General features: G+C 38.8%; 1 long non-coding RNA gene across 2 annotated transcripts in view; it reads left to right on the forward strand.

Moving 5' to 3' along the window:
* Window positions 1–5,077, forward strand: part of LOC141378199 (uncharacterized) — a 54,693-nt gene extending 49,616 nt beyond the window's left edge. The window contains exons 5-6 of one of the 2 annotated variants that reach the window (XR_015511491.1): window positions 4,160–4,274; window positions 4,367–5,077. This is a non-coding gene — a long non-coding RNA (uncharacterized LOC141378199). Of the gene's footprint in view, window positions 1–1,190; window positions 4,117–4,159; window positions 4,275–4,366 lie in introns of those variants that run through there. The other variant, XR_015511490.1, reaches the window with a different exon arrangement.
* The last annotated feature ends 7,580 nt before the right edge of the window (window positions 5,078–12,657 follow it).

Consider the following 12,657-nt stretch of genomic DNA (forward strand, 5'->3'; position numbering starts at 1 on the left):
TTCTTGCATGTTAAATCCATGAACCCGTCCATTTTACTACTGGACTTGCAGCTTTGATAAACCAATGCCAGATGCTATGTGACCAACATATAAAGCAACCAATCACAGCGTCATGTTTAGTGTTGAGAAAATCTTATAACAAAGTTCCTACAATTAGACTGGCAAGTAAATCTCATGTTGTAGGTTACACTGCAAATGTTTAGTTGATTTTGATGAGTGCTAATTGTCACAGTGGATAAATATGATGGCTTTACATGATGTGTTTGCTTCAAGACTGATCATCAAAAAGCATGCAATAGTGTTGTCCCAAATGATGCATTACACTACACATATTTTCTCAACTGTTAAGTGCAAGGGTGTCCGGATTCAGTCCCAAAGGGACACTTTCTTGCAGAATGTAGGCCCAACCTCTCTTAACACACATCTGGAAGTTTTTAGCATGCTTGATTAGCTGATTTGGGCGTGTTTAATTCAGGTAGGAAGAGCTAGAACATGAAAGACATGCAGTCGCTCTCTCCAGAAGCCGAATTGGACACCACTGATTTTAAGTGCATAAACTTATTAGGGTTCTTTTCTCATTTCATTTAGTCTGAAAGCAACAATCACTCTAATAACTAATTAACATTAGTTTACAATTACAGGGCCAGAAATCCTGTAGAATGAATCCACCCAGAGGACAACTTCAAAACTTATGAAGTGTTAACAGTTTTGTGTGGAATTTACATCAGACTTTCAATCAGAGGTCCATGAGCATGACTGAGGCTGAAACTAAAGGGCTTCACAGAAATATTTGCTTATAAATCTATGTTTTTGCCTACCACTTTTTGGAGCATTTAAAAGAAAGCTTAACATTAATTTATAATTGAACTCATTGTTTATTACAATAAATATTTATTTATAATATTTAATTTACACACTATTAAAAATAAAGGTTCTAATAAAGGATGACGCCACAGAAGAATTTTTAGTTCTGTGAAAAATTCTGGGTTGCACACAATACATTCATGTTAATCCAACACAAAAATTAGATTGAACATACAACAATTAAGTTTCCCCCAAAAACCTCCAGAATTGCTATGTTTCAACTCATTTTAAATAAGTAGTTTGAACAATCACCAAAAACATTTTTTTTTCTGAGTGTAGTGAAAAACTTTGAAAACCTAAACAATCTTCTTTTTTTTTTTTTTTAGATATAGTGAAGCTTTTGAGCAATGAAAATGTTCTATGGACGTCAAAGCTTCTGCATGGAAACATCAATCTCAATAAGGACCCTTTTTTCAGCTAATGATAGTTATTTAAAAACTACATTTTTGGGGACTTTTTTTTTTTTTTTTTTTTTTTAAGGTTGATTCCCCTGAAACCACTGTATAATTCTCACACTGCACATACACAAAACAACAACGAAACACAACAGTGAGAGACTGCCACCGCTTCACCCCCTCCTCCCGAACACCAGCACCGCTACCTCTCTCCACTCTCTCCACTGGAGAAACGGCAAGGAACCGCGACGCGAAGGGCCGCACATAGCTGATCAATATTCGATTTAGTTGCTAATTTAGGGCCTTTCTATAGCTGTCATCCCGTGATGTATGAGTCCTAACCCGAGGTCGCCGTGGAAAAGAAGGAGGAAAAAAGAAAAAAATATCAAACACCAGTCAACTTTTCACTTAACAATAGACCGACTTGAATATTATTTATGGCCGAAAGCGCCACTTTATGGGTGAATTGCTGCTATCGCTGGCTGAATGATGAAGCGGGCCTGTAAGCACACGACACACAAGCACACACTCAAAGGGTGAAAGCGTATAAGCACAACTAGATTAAATGTGAGCATGTACAGGAGACGAGGAAATATTAATTTCCAAAGACTTAACCGAGTGGCCTTTGCATAGCTGTAAGTGAGTGTGATTTTTTTTCCCCATTGCATCTCAGGAGTCATGTTCAATTTAGCCGGCGCAGGTCAGGGACAAAATATGTAGGTGATTGTGAGAAACTTTCGGTTAATAGCTTACAAAAATGTACGGCAGTGTAAGAAAATTAAATCTGACAAAACACACAAGGCATAAAATACAGCTCTCTCCCTCTCTCGCATGCAAATATCTGCTTTATTTCGCTTCTTAATGTCTTCCCAATCGATCAGCGTTCTCAGGATGTTATCAATAATTTGAAAGCTTGATTAACTTCAACGTTTCCATAACAATTCTTCGCGCTCATACTCTCCAACATTTTTAATTAACACTTGCTTAATTAGCTCGAGATGGTATTGGACTATGATGGGTATTTGTATGGGGGAGGGCGGAAATTAACATAAAACCTCAGCTGATAAATTGATATATTATCAGGAAAGAAATGTTGTAGGAATTTCTAAGCGGAACGAATCATAAACACACATCAATCAAAAGCAAGCAGCACAAGACAACGTATAATTCTTTAGGAAAATTATTTAAATATTTATGCAAACGGCGTTAATTTCACATAGCGATTAAGATTAGAACCGAGGCGGGGAAAAAGAGTTTACTGACTTACCAAAGTGGAGGAATAAACTCCAAACAAACAACTTTATAACCTGAAAAAACGAGAGTATTATTTAGTTTTATGTTGTTTTTTTCTCCTAGTGCACCTCATGATATATTGTTTTACTGATAACCATATTCATATTTATATATGAAAAATCTTTAGTGAATAAGTAATGTGGCTCAATGCACTTGCAGCTCTCTATAAGCAACTACAGTCACACTGTCAATGAACTTGAATTGTGATTAAGTCTTATGCCTCTTAATTACAATGTACATCAGAATTACAAATCTCCACAAGTGCTCTAATGACTATAGAAGTCCATTCTGAGTGATTAGGATGTCTAGGCAAATCAATGCCAGCTCTATGTTTTGAAGTTCTGCATCTGAGAGGAATTTGTGGCTTGTTTTATCAATTAACTCTTATGTAAAGACTAATCCTTAAGGGATTAAGGGGCTATCAATGACCAAAGCCATATGTTTAACTGAACCGCAGAATGTTAAATGAAGCCATAAAGGTTTTAAAGTGGCAAGAACTCATTTTGCTTTATTGTCACAAACATTATTTGAAGTATATAAAAAAATATCCTCTGAGGTAAAATTATATATTCAAACACAGTTGGATGATTATAAGCACTTACTCCTTCTGTATTAATGATCATGTCTCCATATGATAAACAGAACACATCTCCTGCTTTGCATATGACAGGCCCAGGGGCCCAGCTGAGGCCTCAAAGGCTCATTTGTATAATGACTTGAATGGGGTTAATCTTTCAGTTATTGTAAGCAGTGCAAAAAATATTCACATTCCCACTGGTCATATAATGGAATCGAAGACGCATGTCCAATATGTTCATTCAGTCACTCATTTTCTTTTTCGGCTTAGTCCCTTCATCATTCAGGGGTTGCCACAGCGGAATGAACCACCAACTTATCCAGTATATGTTTTACACAGTGGATGCCCTTCCAGGTGCAACCCAACATTGAGAAACACCCATACACATTCATTCACACACACCTACACTACGGACAATTTAGCTTATTCAATTCACCTGTACCACATGTCTTTAGACCAGGGGTCACCAATCCTAGTCCTGGGGGGCTGGTTTCCTTTCAGGGTTTAATCAAATTCTTCTGAAAATACACAGTCTCTATATAAAATGAACAGAATGGAGTATATGCACAGGCTTTTAATTTTAGTCAGTCAGCCCAAGGGTTTCCAGTTAATTGTCATCCAGTACAAAATTGCTGCATTTAAGATCTGATTTCTTTAAAAAAAATCTGCGATCTTCACTACTTGGCTGGTGTAAAATATAAAGTGGGTGTTAGATCAAACCAGAAGCATAGCAATAAATTAGATTTTTCTGTGCCATGTCTTTAAAAGAAGGAAATTAATTTTACCCCAGTATTTTCAGTTTCTGCAGTAGACTGCTGATGACGGCGCTTGCGTTTAAACGACTTTTTGTCTCTGTTTATGCTTGAACAACTAAATTACAACATTGATGCTGTAAAAAGACTGTATAAAATTGAAAATAGTCACATTAAGCTTTTACCAGAAGTTCTTCATTGGCTGAAATACACTAACTGTGCATATAGCCCTTTTAAAAAAAAAAAAAAAAACACTGATTAGCACACTATGTTTATAGCATTCAGATTTGGTCATGGAAGCTCAATCATGATTGCTTGATGCACAAGAACCAATGAGGTCCATTCTTCATTGTCACACAGCACCAATGAGGTTTGATTTTCTGCATCAAGCAGGTATAGTTATGTTTCAATGTCCACTGATCAATGTTCATGAATAAAGCCTAAATTAAATTGGATAATTTCATAAAGCAATCATGTCTACTCAGAACCAAGCGGCAACCTCCCGCTCTTCCTCGTGAAGCCAACACGGAAGTAACAGAAGCTGCAATTCATCGACTGGCCTTTGTGGGCTGGCTCCAGGAAGTTTGAATGTTCACTGACTGCTATGCTAAATTGGAAACTTTTACAGCTGATAAAAACATGTTCACAGCTGGGTAAAAAAGATGATTTTGGTGCATATAGGTAGTAATAATCTTTATGACAACTGTGAGGAGGGGTGGATTTTTTTTTAAACTCACCCGTTACGTTTTTATTATGTTATAATTGTGCTCACAAACCATTCAAGTGTCCTCCATTTCCCAGGTGAGGGAAATTACATACGTATATACCATCTCTATAAATCCATTTGTTTTAATTAAGATCATTTATCATTAATACTTTTCTTTAGAACTTGAATGCTTTCCAGAATCTGACAGATTGATTAGCTGTAGGCTATAGAACAGTAAACTGAAACATTGTCATACAGTGTTATGCCTGGATAGTCTTACATTTACTAACACCGACTATATTTGAAGTGTTTGGGAGTTATTTACGTTTTCCTCCCATGGAAAAAAGTCATAAAAACAATCTTTAGTGGCTCAATGTATTACAACAGTGCTTTTAAAAGAATAAACACTTTAGTGTTATAGTGTACAACCCAGCACATGTGGTCAGAACACAAACTAGTCACAGGTAATAAAGTATTTAGTGTTTCTCTCAAACAAAAGCCCATCTAAGCAAAATGCTAGCAGCCGTGTGTAGCTCCACTCACACTTCACCTATTTGCCCTTTTTTGGTCAGCCCCCGCCAGTGTGATGACTCGCGAACCAAATAGCAACGGTTGGCCATGCCTATTTGTAGTTTCACTTGCGCTCTTCAGAAATCTATGGGTGATGTCACATATACTATGTCCATATCTTTTACAGTCCATGCTCAGAACACTACATTTATTTATGAATTACACCTCCTGTTTCAAATGGAGTTATTTCTATTAATCTTTTTGCTAACATTTTAAAGGATATTTTATGCAAAAGTGAAAGTACTGTCATTATTTACTAACCCTGACCTTTGTTTTTGTGTATGTGAAACAAGAATGATGTAGTTAGCGTTCAGTTTTGTGAAGCATTTGTTTTAAAGTATGACCCTAAACCACAGTTGTCAAACTGCACAGGTCTGCACAGTTTAGTTCCAACCCTAATTAAACACACCTGGATAAACTAATTGAGTGCTTTAGGCTTGTTTGAAACCTACAGATAGGTGTGTTGAAGCAGGGCTGGAACTACACTCTACAAGGCTGCGGGCCTCCAGAAATTGAGTTTGAAACCCCTGCCCGAGACCAATGAAACCTTTCTATACTCACAAAGAGATAAGTAAAAGGATGAAAAGAACGAAGAGAAAAAAAACAAAAAAGGAAAAAAAAAAAAGTTTAGAGTTGACTGACCTCTTGAGTCCCCTCTTCTTGACTGACAGCCAGTCAAAAAGAAACCAAATAGAGCATCAAGTGTGGCAGATCTGGGAAAACTGAAACACTTAAGGACTAAACTTTAAAAGTGTACAGAACTTGACAAGAAGGGAATTTGCTGAAGGGAATATGTAAACACTCATAACAGCTCGAGAACGTGAAAGAGAGACAAGAAAACTGAAGGGCAAACAGGTCCCTCCAGACAAATCTGAAAGCCCTCCATGCTGCTCCCTCCCAGATTTCCTCCTAACCTCTCCTTCCCCTCATCTCCCAGTTCCCCACAAACATTGTCCCCCTAAACTAGCAGGGCTCTGGGGACTTCGGAGGGAAGACGAGAGCCACGGAAAGCAGGTGAGAGAGTGAGTGCTTGTATGAGGGGAGAGAAGAGGGGATAAGGAGATTGAAGCGTTTCTAATTTGAATAAACCCTTCGGCAGACTAAAACTGGCAGCCGGCTTCCCCTCTGTGCACAGGAAAAGAAAGCAAAGCAAAGAAAAAGGAAAGGAGGCAGGGCAGGAGGAAAGGAGAGATAGATGGGGGATATAGAGATGTCTCCACATGCATTTGGCTCTGGAGTTGGAGGGTTTGGAAGGGGGTGGAATGAGAAAGAGATGTTGAAGAACAACAGAGCTAGATAAGAGAAAGAGATTGGACCACAACGAAAGAAATAAAACATTGAGATGGGACTTTCCAGGGCAAGGGAAGACAAAAAAAGTTAAACAAACTATGTGATTTTAAAAATTACCGGACCCAAGCTTTTCCCGGTCAGAAGTCTCTCACTGCTTCACCTCTTCTCATTCTGCCTCTCGCTTTCTCTCTCACAAAATTGCTCTCTTGAAAATAAGGGTTCCTGTTAGATTAAAAAAAGGTGTTGCAGCAGCCCTTAGCAAGGAGAATGCATTTAAGTTCCTCAAAAACTTTTTTTCTCCAAGTTCTTTAAACAGCTTTAGACATTGTATTGAGTTTTTGGTAGAAGAAAAACAAGGGTCAGGAGGATAGACATACAATGGTATGTATAGATCAAATGCAATTTTCAAAACTCACAACTCTCAAATCTGTTTTGTATTTGTTCTGAAAGTCTTTTGTAAAATCGCTTCTATAGATGAAGAATCAGAATATTGTTGAACAATCCTTTAAACACACTTTACTTCAATCCCTGATGTTTTCATTCCTGTTAAAAATTGAAACACTCTGACTAAACTGGAATAAATAACCCAGACAGCAAAAGTTTAATTTAAAGAAACTATTATCTCTCAGGAGAATACACATAGGCAGGCGTAATTGCAGTAACCTCTTTTTTGTTGTTTTCCACAGCATTACTACAAATGCCATAATGAAACAATGAGAAGTGTGGTAAATCATGGTAAATTAGTGGTTAGCACGCCATTTCTTTGAAGAACTGAAAACGTCTTTTAATGGGGAAAGTCCCTTTTTGTTAAAAAAAACAGTGAGGCAAACTTTGGGGGTAAATAATATTAATAATTGGAAAAAAAGGATTTGTAAGGCAATATATGCGAAGCTAAAAAAAAAAGGTATAACTTGTAGAAAGGTAAATTGTAATTTCGTATTTGACCCACGTCATTGTAAAAGGATGAGGAATAGCCTACACCGCAGAATCACGCACATGATGACACGATGCGATTACCGAGGCGAGAAACGCATTTCTGTTTAAGTACACTGGCAGGACTAACAAAAAAGGAGGAGATAAGGAGGGAGAAGGTCTCTCTAACACCTACGCACAGCGTAAAAGGGAGCGACAGGGAGAGGGAGAGAGAGAAACACACAAGAACTGGCTCCGGCTTCAGCGGCGCTGAAGTGAAGCGGCGACGCTGGGAGAACCATAAATCTTCATATAGAGGCTGTTTTGATTAATGCAGCCGAGTCGAGCTAGGGGGCTGGACCTATCCCATTACGCCCTAATGGAAGATGGAGCGCCGCTGTCTCCACCACTAGGCCCCTGTCATTTGTTCCACTTTGCAGTCCATTTGGCCGAGAGACTACAAGCCACTCCATCAAAAATATTTTCAGAGTTAATTTCCGCCCGCTTAATTCGCCTTGATTCGGATTGCGTATCGAATGGCAGGATCGATTTTCGCCTGGCGTCTAAATTAAATAAAAGAGGGGGGTATACTTTAAGGCCGCGTTTTCTTTCTTTTCTCTTTTCCATTCTTTCTCTCCCTTTTCCAGCTATCCTTCACTTTAAGTCCATCTCATTCTTTTTCCCTTGTTGCATCTCATTTCCCTCTCTCCTTTGGCTGTTATAGATATTATAGGGGGTGGAGCATGACGGTGTATTACACATATAATCCGAGATCGAGGGAAAGACAAATGGAATGGGGTGATAAATATATGGATCTTGAAACTGTAAACTGCCATTTCAAATAGGACAAAATGAAAGAAAGTTATTAACTGAATCAATTTCACAATACCCTTACAACATGTTGCCAAGTGTGTTGACTTTTTAAATATAAAATAAAATTACAATGCAAATTTTTGGTTATGCTAATATGCGTTTACTTAAAATAATGATGATTTGTGTATAATATTGTTTAATTTGAAAGCCTCAAAGGTTAAATCATTACAATTTTTGGATCCAAATAATTTTTTAGTGAACACTTCTGCAGAGAACCCTTTTCCACTTTATGGAACCTTTTTTAAGAATACAGTAATGATGTCACAATTAGAGCTGTAAGAAATCCGCAAGGATATAATTAGTAATTCCACTAAACAATAATTATTCATCAGTGGATAACAGCTTAAATAGAAAAACGCACATGTTGTATGTGTTTTGAAGACGTGGAAAAATAATAAGGAAAAAGAAGCCAAAAGAAATGGGGAGAAGGGTAAAAAGCGCAGTGACAAATTGGTCGAGTGTGTCGCGAATTCCCTTTTAGATTTAAAGCCGCATGTAGCCCATCGTCATATCTTTCCAGAGTAATTTATTTTCCCATTTCTCTCTCTTCCTCAGCCCCTCTCTGTGAATTTATCTGTTGGCCCCCGCGCGAGCTCCAGTCACGTGCGATTGAAGACAGGGGGAAAGTCAATAAAAGTCTCCAGCGACAACTGTTTCCCCCCTTGGGCTCTTGCACTTCTCATACTCTTTCTTTTCCTCTTTTGTTTCTATTTGTTTATCTCCAGAAAACCTTCCTACTTGCTCTTTGAAGGCTTCAAGTTTCCTTGCTGGGAAATTTGATTGAATAAAAACATAGGAAACGTCTCAGAAACGCTATTATCAATAAAGCAGTAAACTGGCAGATATTTTGGCAAGTTTTCTCTAAAGCCAAAGTACATTCAAGGTAATTGCCAAGAAACGATTGATCAGTTGATCCAATAACAAGAAACGCCAAATCCCCTCACAGCTGGATGATTTAAACACACAAAGTAGCCAAAATGCCGAATTAACTGCTACATCTTCCCTGACAAACTTAGACCGTATCTAAGGGCTTGTCAGTGAAACATGGGCTCTTTCAAACCCCATGAAACTACAACAAGGTTTGACTTTGCAGCCACCCCACGGAGACAAAGACGATGGTTAAGACAAACCCAGATGTGACCATATCGACTCGTTTCAGGCCACCAATATACTCTCTCCATCTAAGTCCACACATCAGTTATTGTCTGATTCTTGAGAAAAATGCCCCAACCTAGAATAATGAATAAATACACAACGTACACAGTCAACAGGCCTCTGGTAAGATACACACTGTGTCAATATTAATCTCACTGACAGAAGATCGAAATATAGCAACTGTCACACATCATCTTTCCTCTCTGCTGTCTCTCCATGGAGTGGGGGTTCAGACAGAGAAAGTGTGTGAGAGAAATTGTGTGAGAGAGAAAAAACATTGAAAACAGACAAAAGCCAAATGTGGTTAAAATAAAACAGGAGAAAAGGAAAAGTTGTGAAAGGTATGAAAATTGCAGGCACATTAACAGTAAGGTGAACAGGAAGATGGAGAGTATAAGCTAAGTGAGGGGAAAATAAGAGAAAAGAAGGAAAAGTGGAGGACATACAGCGAGGAAAGAGATATAGACAGCCCACCAGGGATCGTTTTACGAGCATCCAATTGCTTTCATTGGGGCACTACTCTCTCTGTCAATTTCCTTATCGTGGCCTTGATTTAATTTATAGACCTGCTTGAAGCCTTTCAGCTTGTACTGTAACATAACAATGTGTAGCAAGCAGTGGCATAAGTCAACAGAAACTCTGCCGTAGACCTATAAACAGCAATATTCCAATTGCTTATGCCATCTCAGAGTCAAAGGTCTTCAACCCTCTTCAGGTCTAGCACTCCCTAGGGGAGAAAAATGGAGCAGAGATCTTGTGACATATTGTATAAACTACTGGCCTAGAAGAACTTGCAGGGAAAACTCTATAATGGTGTGTTTTAAAGTGATTAGAACTGCTGTTATTAATAATGTCAAGTTGTACATTTAAATTTTGAAACATTTACTCAAACACTAACTTCTGATGTAAATTATTTAGTGTGCTGCAAAAACAAGTTATCTGCTAACTGGGATTAAAAAAAAGTGTGTATGTGTGTGTGTAGAGCTTCACATGTGCTCAAGCCTTCAATTGGTCTTGAGTGTAGAGAGGGGGATTTAATTTAGTAAATTAAAAGCAAATATGAATAAAATTCTGCCTTTTGGAAAGCAGAGGTCAGAAACTGACCATAACGAAGACTAGAGGGCAATGTACAAGGTTCTTATTGGCAGACAATTGGCTTTGAGTTAGCAGCTATTAGTGGCAATTATGAGATATTAGCTTACTCAAGCCTAGTTCATTACAGGAGCCCTTAATTACAAGTATATTGGACCCTTTAAAAAGGTCTTATTAAAAGGGATATTAACTTTATCATATAGGCTGTAATTGGTATATGCAGACAAATTAGAATATAATATTACAAATGATGGCAACATGGTGGCGCAGTGAGTAGCACAATCGCCTTGCAGCAAGAAGGTCACTGGTTCGAGCCTCGGCTGGGTCAGTTGGCATTTCTGTGTGGAGTTTGCATATTCACCCCATGTTCATGTTGGTGTCCTCTGGGTGCTCTGGTTTTCCCCACAAGTCCAAAGACTTGCGCTGTAGGTGTATTGGGTAAGCAAAATTGCCCGTAGTGTATGTGTGTGATTGGATGTATATGGGTGTTTCCCATTGATGGGTTGCAGTTGAAAGGGCATAAGTTAGGATAAGGGATAAGTTGGTGGTTCATTCCGCTGGTGCGATTTTGGGTTAATAAAGGGATTAGACCGAAAAGAAAATGAATGAATGAATCACAAATGATATTTGTATGGTTAAGGATCTGATTCAATAATAAATCAAAAATCTAAAAATATGGTTTTTGCTTCATAAAATATTTATGCTGTCAATACTGAAATCAGTGAAATAGCATATGATTAACTACACAAATTCCACTTACTACTCAATATTTATTTGTTCATTTTAACAATATACTTAGACTTTTGAACATATTTTGAACTCAAGATATAGACGAGGCAGTGGCGCAGTAGGTAGTGCTGTCGCCTCACAGCAAGAAGGTCACTGGTTCGAATCTCGGCTCAATTGGCGTTTCTGTGAGGAGTTTGCCTGTTCTCCCTGCCCGCGTGGGTTTCCTCCGGGTGCTCCGGTTTCCCCCACAGTCCAAAGACATGCAGTACAGGTGAATAGGGTAGGCTAAATTGTCCGTAGTGTATGAGTGTGTGTGTGAATGTGTGTGTGGATGTTTCCCAGAGATGGGTTGCGGCTGGAAGGGCATCCGCTGCGTAAAAACTTGCTGGATAAGTTGGTGGTTCATTCCGCTGTGGCGACACCGGATTAATAAATAAAGGGACTAAGCCCACAAGAAAATGAATGAATATATATATACAACTACACAATATGCTTAAACATCTGCAAACTGTATAAACGACAAAGAATTGCCTAACATTACATTTAATCACTATACATTACGACACAACACATGGAGGAATGTTTGTACTTTTACAGTACCTTTAGTGCATTAACTGTGATAGCAAGCGTCAGTGTCCGTCTGAGCAGAGACGATAATGACTCTGAAGTCAGCATCTTAAGCTCAAGTCACCTTTGCTCTCTGTGGTCAGTACCTGTGTTCAGCACTGAGGATTAAAGCCTTATCAACTGGAGCAGAGTTGTCAGGATCCACACTCACAGCCAGATTACAGGTTGTGATCCGTTAATAAGTTCATTCACTGCAGATCAAAATGAGATTTAATCATTACACCGACTTGACCCATGCTATACCATCACGCACTTACATTTACTTCATCTTATGATCTGCTACAGAATTTTGCGCAAACGCTTTTTGACTTAACCACTACATTTGGTCCAATGTGTCAGCATTTCAATAGGCCTGAATTTCTTCTCCACAGCTCCCCGTTTCTTACTATGTTCTTTTGATCTTACAACTAGACTCCTCTAAACATCACGTCTGCTTGTCTTCTTTCTTCTCCCGCACTCTTTTTGGTTGTTGTGTTATTCTTGTAATCCCCTCCTTACTCTCATGTCTCTCATCCCAGCACTGTCTTTCTGCTCGCTGAAGCCACATCGTCCAAGCCGGTTATCCCTTTTCCCTCTCTCTCTCCTTCCCTCCCGCGCTCTTTCCCTTGTGATAAATGAGGCTGTCTGTTGGGTGCAGTTCATATTTACTGAGTAGGGGAGCGCACACTGTCAGTCTCCCTCACCCTCCACATCTCTATCCCGGTGCTAAACGGACACCCAGAGCCAAAGGTTAGGACAAGAGGGCGGACTGGGGAGGAGAAGACAGAAACAGTAGTGGACTGTAGATTTGGGGAATGTTAGCGCTAGAAGAAGCATTAGACA

The sequence above is a fragment of the Danio rerio genome, chromosome 16 (genome assembly GCF_052040795.2).
Source record: "Danio rerio strain M-AB ecotype USA chromosome 16, GRCz13ab, whole genome shotgun sequence".
NCBI lineage: Eukaryota > Metazoa > Chordata > Actinopteri > Cypriniformes > Danionidae > Danio > Danio rerio.